The sequence below is a fragment of the Cicer arietinum genome, chromosome 1 (assembly GCF_000331145.2).
Source record: "Cicer arietinum cultivar CDC Frontier isolate Library 1 chromosome 1, Cicar.CDCFrontier_v2.0, whole genome shotgun sequence".
Lineage (NCBI taxonomy): Eukaryota > Viridiplantae > Streptophyta > Magnoliopsida > Fabales > Fabaceae > Cicer > Cicer arietinum.
The window spans coordinates 14416014-14426401 of record NC_021160.2 but is presented as its reverse complement, the minus strand read 5'-3'; the positions used below and the strand labels follow the sequence as shown (position 1 = coordinate 14426401).

Below are 10388 nucleotides of genomic sequence, written 5' to 3'. Positions count from 1 at the left end.
CGTTCTACATGTTCGAGGAAAAACCTCACATTATAAAGTTAAAATCACTCAAGTAAAATCGATGCATTTCACTACAACATCAAATCATCTAAGAGAAATTATTATCACACATGATACCTATTAATCACAATAAAACAATCACAAGAAAATGTAATGATATGCATGAGCTTAAACTCTACTTCATAATGTAGTACCATTCTAACTCTGAAGTATTTGGTTAGGAGGCTTGATACTATGTCACCATCTCGGTGGACGGAGGCCATGTCCTCATAGATCCCCTCAACTCAACCCGAGACACATATACGCGACAGTCGAGGTAAACATGTGTTGTGTGGTAGCTCCCGACATTTTGAGTGCTACCTCCAAGTCACTTAGGAATTCCCCACCGGAATACCTCCAAGGTCTAACATTCTTGCCTTAAGGCTCGACAACAGACCGCCACGATCAGGCTCATTCAGTTGTACTTCCCTGGAATCACTAGGCTTGTCAGGCCCTACCTATATGATGACAAAATAATCTCCACTTCACAAATTCTCAATATTTATTTTCTCCCATCGTTGGTATATGATACTCCGTTAAAACCGTCATCTCAAACACAAATTGAAATCACCATTATTTCATCAACTATGGGGTTAATTGAATATTCTCATCACAGTTTATAACATCACAATTATTAATCATATATCATCATCATCACATAAAATTTATCACAACACATTCATCTTTTGTTATCACATCACATAAACTCATCTAATTACACATATATATAAATTTAATTCGACACCCAATATCACAATAATATAAATATCACACATTTTAAAAAATTAAATCAATCAACATCTTACAAATATTTCTATTATATATTTTAATCTCACAATTTCCATATATGCATATTAATTAATTTATCTCTCAAAGGACTTCTGTCATACGTAGCGAGCCTCAGATGAATCGTTGGGAAATACGATTTTCTCGTTCATCTCACAATATATTATACTCATGAATGCAAACGTTCTTTCACCCCTTACCTTATTGCGACGCTTTAACAAACCCATGAATCAATATGAGTTTTCAACAGCAACTGCATATCGACATTGTACCGCGAACAAATCGAAATAAATGGCGAGTTCACAAAATCATCGAGACACAACTAATAAATTACGCGGAGCATGAAAATGAATGTTAAATGATTAGTAATAATTTTAGGAGCAAAATGGAGTCAACACGACGAGAAAAACCGCATAAAAAGTCTCACCGACTCGTCGGAGCAGTCCTACGTCAACTTCACAAAAAAATGCAAATGAGTAGTGTTTCTTGAAGGTTTTGACAAGAGGAATCCAAATAGTTGTTTAAACTTACATGGAGTCACGATCGGCAGATTTTGTGCCTGAAGCCAACTATTCATGTATTTCCATGGCGAAATGAGAGAGAATTCGGGATATTCGAGGTATAAGAGAGAATTAAAAAGTCAAATTGGATAATAATAGGTTTCACTTGGCTAGTTGGCTGATGAGAAAAGAATTAAAATTTGGAGAGGTAAGGTATACATTTTGTATCGCGCCGGTGATAGAAAAGAGAAAGACGAGGATTAGGTTATTAGTATCACTAATAGATGGACCGCAATATAATTGAATGCTTATATGACTTCACAAGGCATGGCTGCATCTCATCAGTCATCATTATTACGTTTTATTTGTATAAACTAATTTATTTATTTATATTATAAATAATTTAGTTAATTTATATATATATATATATATATATATATACCAAAGGTGTAGTTAGCAATAATATTAAAATATTAAGCTTAACATAATAACAATCTAAAATTAATATGCATGAACCTATACTTATGTATAATATAAAAATAGGATTTAATATCAATCGTTAATTTAATTAAATCATTAAGACAAATAGATAAAAAGAATTACATAAAAAAAATTATCGCACCACATTAACATACGTATAAGAAAATATTACTAATGTATAATAACAACAAACTTAGGGTGTTACAATATTACTTATTTAGCCTTATAAAACTAGCAGATCATATAAACCATCCATATAACGCAAATTCATCACAAAATTTATCAACATATATTATAAAATAGGCTAAATTACATTCGTGGTCCCTTAACTTAATTTCAGGTAACGTTTTAGTCATTTATCTTTTTTTTTTCCCGACTTAGTCCTTTATTTTAATTTTAAATGACAATTTGATATTTTATGTTTTAAAATTTCAACAACATTATCCTTTTTTAAACAAAAATTCAAAAAAAAATTCAATCAAAACTCATAAAATTAATTATATTTTTCAATATAATACAAATTTCATCAAATGTGTAACGCAAATCTTCAAATAAACTCATATTTTCATACTTTATTTGATATTATTAGGAATAAATGACTAAATCAGGAAAAAAAAAAGATAAGGGACTAAAGCGTTACCTGAAATTAAGTTAAGGGACCACAAATGTAATTTAGCCTATAAAATAATAAGAAAATAAATTATATTTCATTAATAAAATGAATTATTAATAAATTCTATTACAAATTAATTATTTAAAATTCTATTTCATTAATAAAATGAATTATTATAAAATTTGGGGTGTTTACGTTGAACATATAATGAATTGAAATAAATTTAAATTTTTCATTCTATTCGATTTGATTCTATTGATCTATCAAACTGTTCAGTCAAGACACAATTATGAGAACACCTTATTTTGAGTTGATCTGGTCGTGGAATTCAAAGTGGTAACAAGTTTACACGAGTTCAGCTTTTGAAATCCAATTTGACCCAATTTTTAAGATCAATGTTTAATGTTTTTATATTTTGGTGGATAATTATCCTATTTTAATACAAATCGAAAGTAATTGAGTATGACGAATTTTTAGATCATTTCTTATAAAAGAAATTTTTATATTATTGTAAATATACTTATAAAAATTTATTTAGAAATACATATTGACGTAACAATAATGATTAAACTACATTCATGATAATTTTGTTGGAACTAAAAATTATATTTTTATTTTACATAGACTAAAATTGAAATATTAAAATTATATAAAATTTAAAATATATTTAACCCTTTTTACTATTCCTACCGATAACTTTAATGAAACTAATTGAACAATAGCATAGACGTTTGAATAAACAATTATTAGTTGCAAAGAACAATCAATAGCATAGGCAAAGCTCATAAATTTATGTAAAAAAAATAAAATTACTCTCTGTTTTCTATTATTATAAAATTTATTATTTACTAGAAAGAGTAATAGTTCATCTCTTGGATCATTTTTTTAAAATTTATATAAGTCACATCCCGAAAGAAAAATATGATTTTTTCAAGAGTGATTTTTTATTTCCAATTTTATTCATAATTTTTTTACTAAAAAAATACATTTATTCAAATAGGTGGAGTACATCGTAAAAAGTAAAAATACAAAAATAAGAAATTTGGAAACAAATTTATGACACTTATGTTAATGGCATACAACGCAAAAATACCTACAAATAAAATAAAGTCTATAAATATAAAAAAATTAAAGTGTTTGAATTACTCGTATCTCTAGTAATGTTGACAATGTTGAAGTTATTGTTTCAATTGATATTAAATGAGAGCTATATTGCTAATTTGAATAAATAAAACACCATTTTAATATGACAAATCAAAATATCGTCACACTAAAATGGTGAAATGATGAAAACACACAAAATCAAAACAAAATATATGTGTAAATCACTTATTTAAATCAAAAGAAAAGAAAAAATATATGTGTGCCTCCTTATGTCTCTTCCTTTTATTTATCTATTGAATAGAGAGTGGTTTTGTGTCTTTTTTTGGCTAAGACTTAGAATTTTTGTGTGCGTATTGCATGTCATTTAATAACAATGTTGTTTTATCCATCGTCTTAGTCGACATTATTTACATTTTATTGTAATTTTTGTTTGATTCAAATTGATAAATTATTTTTAATCTTTAATATATTCAATCATGTCTTGTAGACATTTTTTCGTTTTATGCTACTAACTTAGATATTAGTTTGTTCATATATCCATAATTTTCTATTTTAGTGATTTTGAATTTATATGATTCTTGATCTATATGTTCTATCAATTTACAATAATCAAATATAAATTTAGGACCTTCCGTAAGATAAGACCACTAAAGAAACCGCTTTAGACCTCCATGAAAAACATAATTTTAACTTAATCAAAAGTTTTACTTAATAAAAAACCTCAAATTTTAATATTTTTAAAATTAAAACATAATTTTTGTTTAAATTTAATATTATCTCAATAATATTAAATCAATTGAAAAACAAATATTACATGACATCAATTATATTAATTTAGTGATGCCATGTCAAAATTTAGAAAATCTGTTTTATGCCTCATATTAAAACTCTCTTTAAATTTTCAAATGTGTTGGGCTAGTCCTGTATTAATTTCTAGTCGAGAAAAATATTTAATATTTTTCACTCAAAAAATTTTCATATTAAATACTCATTTATTAAATATAAATTTATTAATAGACCTCCATAAATTTAGATGGGGTCGTAGCTGAAACCTAGTATTTTGTTTACTGAAATATTCCTTGCCCAGATGATAATATTCTTTTGGGATCAAATTTAGCTTTCTATCTTCAAAAAGTTGTCATTTGGTGCCAAAGTGTTGAATCCATTGTTGATGTGTGTAGTTTCCCGCAAGATATTCTTTAATCTCAATACCAGAATAATTACAAAACTGTAATATCTGTTGGATTTGTGCCTCATATGCCTTCACCTCATCTAACCCACTTGCAACATTCAATGGACTGAAATTGTAGAAGACATCTTCCTCTGGTATAACTGCTGACATCTTATCATCCCACCTGTAAATTATTAATTCATATACTCATTACATTTAAGTCTCACACGAGATGAATAATTCAACCTAGTGTTAAAAGTTTGACATTGTAATATCAAAGACAAGGTTCAACTCTCGTATAAATAATTGTAAAATAATAATTGCTAAATGAGCACATGACAAACTTACTTGTTTCGATTCATCGGGTAGAATAGAAGAATAATGGGAGTAAGATTTTGCTTGAGAATAATACCCTTGAAGACACCTTCATTAAAATCTAAAATTCTAGATTTAGGTATGTATATATGCAACCAAGGGTGAGGGACGTTCCAAAATCCTTTTGACCTAAGAGCTAACTCCTCTCCATGGACTCTTTATAAATTCCTTGTATGTCAAATCCTTTTGAAACATGAACGTTGGAACAAACTTCAATCCTTTGACCAAATTGTCAACTTCCTATTAATCAACAAACAATGACATAGTTAATTATTAAATTGATTCATATATATATATATTAAATTGATTCATATATATATATTAAATTGATTCATATATATATATATTAAGAATAAAAAATATAAAATTTATAGAAAACTATTTCCGTAAAATCAATAGAGAAAAATAGCAAACAAATTAAGTTTGAAATTACCTCATTGATACGTTGTTGAGAACTTGTGTCATAATATTTCACAAGCTCAATAACATAGACAATGCCATATTTAGTTAGTAAGGATTTAATCCTTGGGTGATCAGGAGATAGATAAAAGGAAAGATCTAATAGTGGCTTGTTCAATAGAATTATGCCTTCTACATAATTTGCTGCATTGAATGAGATTAAATGTTCTTGGTCTGTTGAAAATGTGGAAAAATCACTGTAAATTAGACGCAACCACTTCGCCTACAACCAATACAATCAATATCTTATTAACCTGAATCTCTCAAAATAGTGGACTTCATATATATTTTACTTAAAAAGTGAATTTTATACTAATAAAAAAATTATTAAAAATAGTAAAGTGTAGGTTAGTGAAAATAAAGAATGATAATACTTGCCCTTGTTGGTACAGGTCCTAGAGGTATTCTTACTCTGGTTGTCACCCCGAATTGACCTAAACCTCCAAGTACAGAATAAAATAACTCTGAATTCTTCTCTCTTGAACAACTCACAAACTCACCTTCCCATATCAAAATATCATATAATTCCATTAAAATTCATAAATTAAGAATAATTGGTATATTATTATATATTGTCATTGGTTTATTACCTATGCCTATAATCCAAATAAACAAGTTTATAAAATAAAACATCAACATTCAAAAGACCTAAAGTGTAGAACACATCTTCATTTGGTATAATTGTTGACATCTTATCATCCCACCTGTAAATTACCAATTCATATACTAATTATATTAAGTCTCACATAAGTATGTAATTCTGAGATGAATAAAATGTCCTCCATATGTCAAACACAAGGTTCAACTCTCATATAAGAAAATTGTAAAATGATTATTTTGTATTTTTGTTATATAAGATAATTGTAAAATGTTAATTGCCAAATAAGCACATAACAAACTTACTTGTTTCGGTTCATCGGGTAGAATAGAAGAACTACGAGAGTAAGATTTTGCTTGAGAATAATACCCTTGAAGACACCTTCATTAAAATATGAAATTCTAGATTTAGGTATGAACATATTCAACCAAGGGTGGGGAACCTCCCAAAGTCCTTTTGACCTAAGAACTAACTCCTCTACATGGACTCTGTCTAGAAATTCCTCGTATGTCACATCTTTTTGGAACATGAAAGTAGGAATAAAATTCAATTCTTTGACCAAATTGTCAACTTCTTATTGGTCAAGAAACAATGACATAGTTAATTAAAGTTAAATTAATATTAACTAAATTCTTTTTTTAAGTCAAATTGATTAAAAGTATCTAAATTCGAACCTTGATAAAAGCAATGATAGGTCAAATTTTACATAAAACTATTTCTCTAGGATCAATAGAGAGTAAGACAATAGATAATAGCAAACAAATTAATTTTGAAATTACCTCGTCGACATGTTGTTGAGTATTTGTGTCATAATATTTGACAAGCTCTATAACATAGGTAATGCCACATTTAGTTACCAAGGATTTTATCCTTGTTTTATCAGGAGGTGGATAAAAGGAAAGATCTAATAGCGGCTTGTTAAATAGAAGAATGCCTTCAACATAATCTGCTTCATTGGTATCATTTTTGTTATTGAATGAGATTAAATATTCTTGGTCTGCTGAAAATATAGAAAAGTTATCGTAAATTAGACGCATCTATTTCGCCTACAAGCAGAAAATACATTAATTAGAAAAATTACATTAATAACATTAAATAAAATATATTAAATTAATAAAAAAAATACATCTTATTAATGTCCACCTAAATGACCTCCAATTCTACATCTAGGATTTCGTCGAACTCGTCTAGCCCTTTGAACGAGTTGAGGTTCTTTTGGTTCATCCTGATCATTATCGTGAACGTTAGTTGTAGGTGGATTAGAATCACTACCAGCTGCTTCCATATAAGTTTGAGACGGAATATTATACAAGGAGTCAAACACAGCATAAGCCGACTCAGAAGTTGTGCACTGAGTTCCAAACAAATTATAGAAAAGTCCACTTTCTGTTGGATGACCGGGGGTTGGTATTTATGGAACCGGAACGTAGTACTAAGTCGTTGGTGGATATGGAACTTCTGTAGTAGGGACGTGTAGAAGAGGTGATGATAGAGACAGTTGTGTCATGTTTTGTTGTTGTGGGCTTGATTGGGAGGTCGACGGAACAGAAGGATACGACGGTGGTTGCAAACAGGGATCACAGAGATATTGTTCGACCGATATAAATAATTTGGTGTGCTGTCTAAACCAAAAATCATATATTCTTTGTTGTGGCATAAAAGACATTCTACGATCTTACCTTGCAACACGTAATTGTGACGCTCATTCCAATGTTGAATTTCTTCCCTCCAAATCCAATTCCAGTTATCATCAACCCCATGCCTCATGTCGACCTCATGGTACACTCTCATGTCCTCAGGTGGTTGTGGTATTTGTTGATGGAAGTCGAACTGAAGTATGACCCTATCTATATGATGTTTTTCAACAATATGATAACAATGCAGATAGGTACATGTAGTCCAAGTGACCATCTCTTTCTCTGAAACTTCATGTTGGAACATGAGATAAGGTCTCCAATAGACCTGATATTTAAAAAAGCAAGCTAAAGTAATCATAACAAGTATTAAAAACAAAATATTTAAAAAGTTCAAATAAATGTGAATGAATATATTACTTCGTCAACCATCATGTGATCAATTGTTTTTCGGTATCCTTCTATGTCGTTATGAGGAACTTTACCGAAATTGAGACCACCAAAATTAAATCTGCCAAATATATTAAAAATAAAAATTATAATAAATTATTAAAATGGTTTTAAAAAAAGAAAATAATATATATAAAATATAATTGCAATGGCTACCTTTGTGAAAGTGGAAATATTCATGGATTGCGTAATTCTGGAGTGACACAAGACAAATGATACCATGCCCAATTTTGCAACAACAATGCACATCCTTCCATAGACATTACACCGGGTTTCGTTGCAAGACATAGTTTTCTATATAGTGAAGCTAAACGGCTGAACCCCAACTATATTGGGATGCTTTTTGTAAATCTCATAACAGTGAAAGATATTTTAAATGTACCCGGTTGTTGGATTTGTCAGACATCAATAACCCTTCAATCATACGTAGGATGTATGCTCGACAAGATACTTGTTTTTCTAATACAGATGCATTTTCACCAACATCGTCAAACGTATCCTTGAGCCACTTTAATTTAATAGAGTTACCTTTTGTTGCTCCTTGAGGTGAGATAACTCCTAAGTAATCTTGACAAATTTCTTTAATGTTTACAAAATTTGAACCGCTAACAGGAAAACCAAAAACATTTAATCATAAAATGTAGTATACATCTTCTAGAGTTATTGTGCACTCACCTACTGGAAGATGAAATGTGTGAGTTTCTGGTCTCCATCTCTCAACCATAACAGTAATGAGGCCAACATCTAGTTTATAATTTCCGAGTTTTATCACTTCACCAAAGCCGACCTCTTGCAAATATGGTAATATGGCTTCATTTGGTTTTTTATTGACGTTACTATGACATTTCAGTTTATCCTTTAAGGGTGACTGAAATTAACAAAACTAAAATAAGTAATCAAATTGAAAAATACAATAAAATAAAATATAATAAAATAAAATACAATAACAAAAAATAAAATAAAATAAAATACAATACAATACAATACAATAAAATAAAATACAATAAAATAAAATTCAATAAAATCAAATAAAATAACATAAAATAAAATTCAATAAAATAAAATAAGATAAAATAAAATACAATAAACTTACAAATGCTTTAATATATTGGATTTCAGCTCTATGATTCGTTGATAGTTCCATGATAAAAATAAATTTTTTGATTAAGAGATATATTTGAATGTAAGGAAGAGATGTGATAAAGAAGAAAAGGGAGGAAGTTGTGGTAAAATTGGAGAATAAATGGTGAATTTATAGGTCGTACCCTCAGACAACGAACTGACGAAGGTTTGCAGATGCCTTCAGGGGGTCGCTCCCCCAGGCTCAATTTCTACAGGGGGTCGCTACCCAGGCCACGACCTCGTGAAGGGGTCGCATCCCTAGGCCACGACCATGCATGGCCACCATTCGATATCAATCTCGTCCGTTGATTAAAAACTATCGACGAATGTGGATGATCCAATCCTTGTGACTTGTTTTCAACCAATGAAAACATTTTATTAAAATTTCAATCTCGTCCGTTTATTAAAAATTATCGACGGATGTGGATGATCCAATCCTTGTGACTTGTTTTCAACCAATGAAAACATTTTATTAAAATTTCAATCTCGTCCGTTGATTAAAAATTATCGATGGATATGGATGGTCCAATCCTTGTGACTTGTTTTCAACCAATGAAAACATTTTATTAAAATTTCAATCTCGTCCGTTTATTAAAAATTATCGACGGATGTGGATGATCCAATCCTTGTGACTTCTTTTCAACCAATGAAAACATTTTATTAAAATTTCAATCTCGTCCGTTGATAAAAAATTATCGACAGATGTGGATGATCCAATCCTTGTGAATTGTTTTCAACCAATGAAAACATTTTATTAAAATTTCAAACACCTTATACCTTCTATAAATAGAAAACAAAGTTACACAATCTCACCACACCTACTATCTCACTATATCTTTTCAACAAAATCTCACCATACCTATTATCTCACTATATCTTTTCAACAATATATCACCAAACCTACTATCTCACTATATCTTTTCAACAATATCTCACCACACCTACTATCTCATAGCTACTCAACAAGTAATTTGTATCGTTTATTACAATAGTACAATTGTTGATGGAGTTGAAGGTAAAATATTCGTAAGTGATTATTGTAAGTATAGAAGTACGC

General features: G+C 29.4%; 1 pseudogene; it reads right to left on the bottom strand.

Moving 5' to 3' along the window:
- Window positions 1-4586: 4586 nt before the first annotated feature.
- LOC101512448 (cytokinin dehydrogenase 3-like) lies at window positions 4587-6058 on the bottom strand (annotated as a pseudogene).
- Window positions 6059-10388: the final 4330 nt, after the last annotated feature.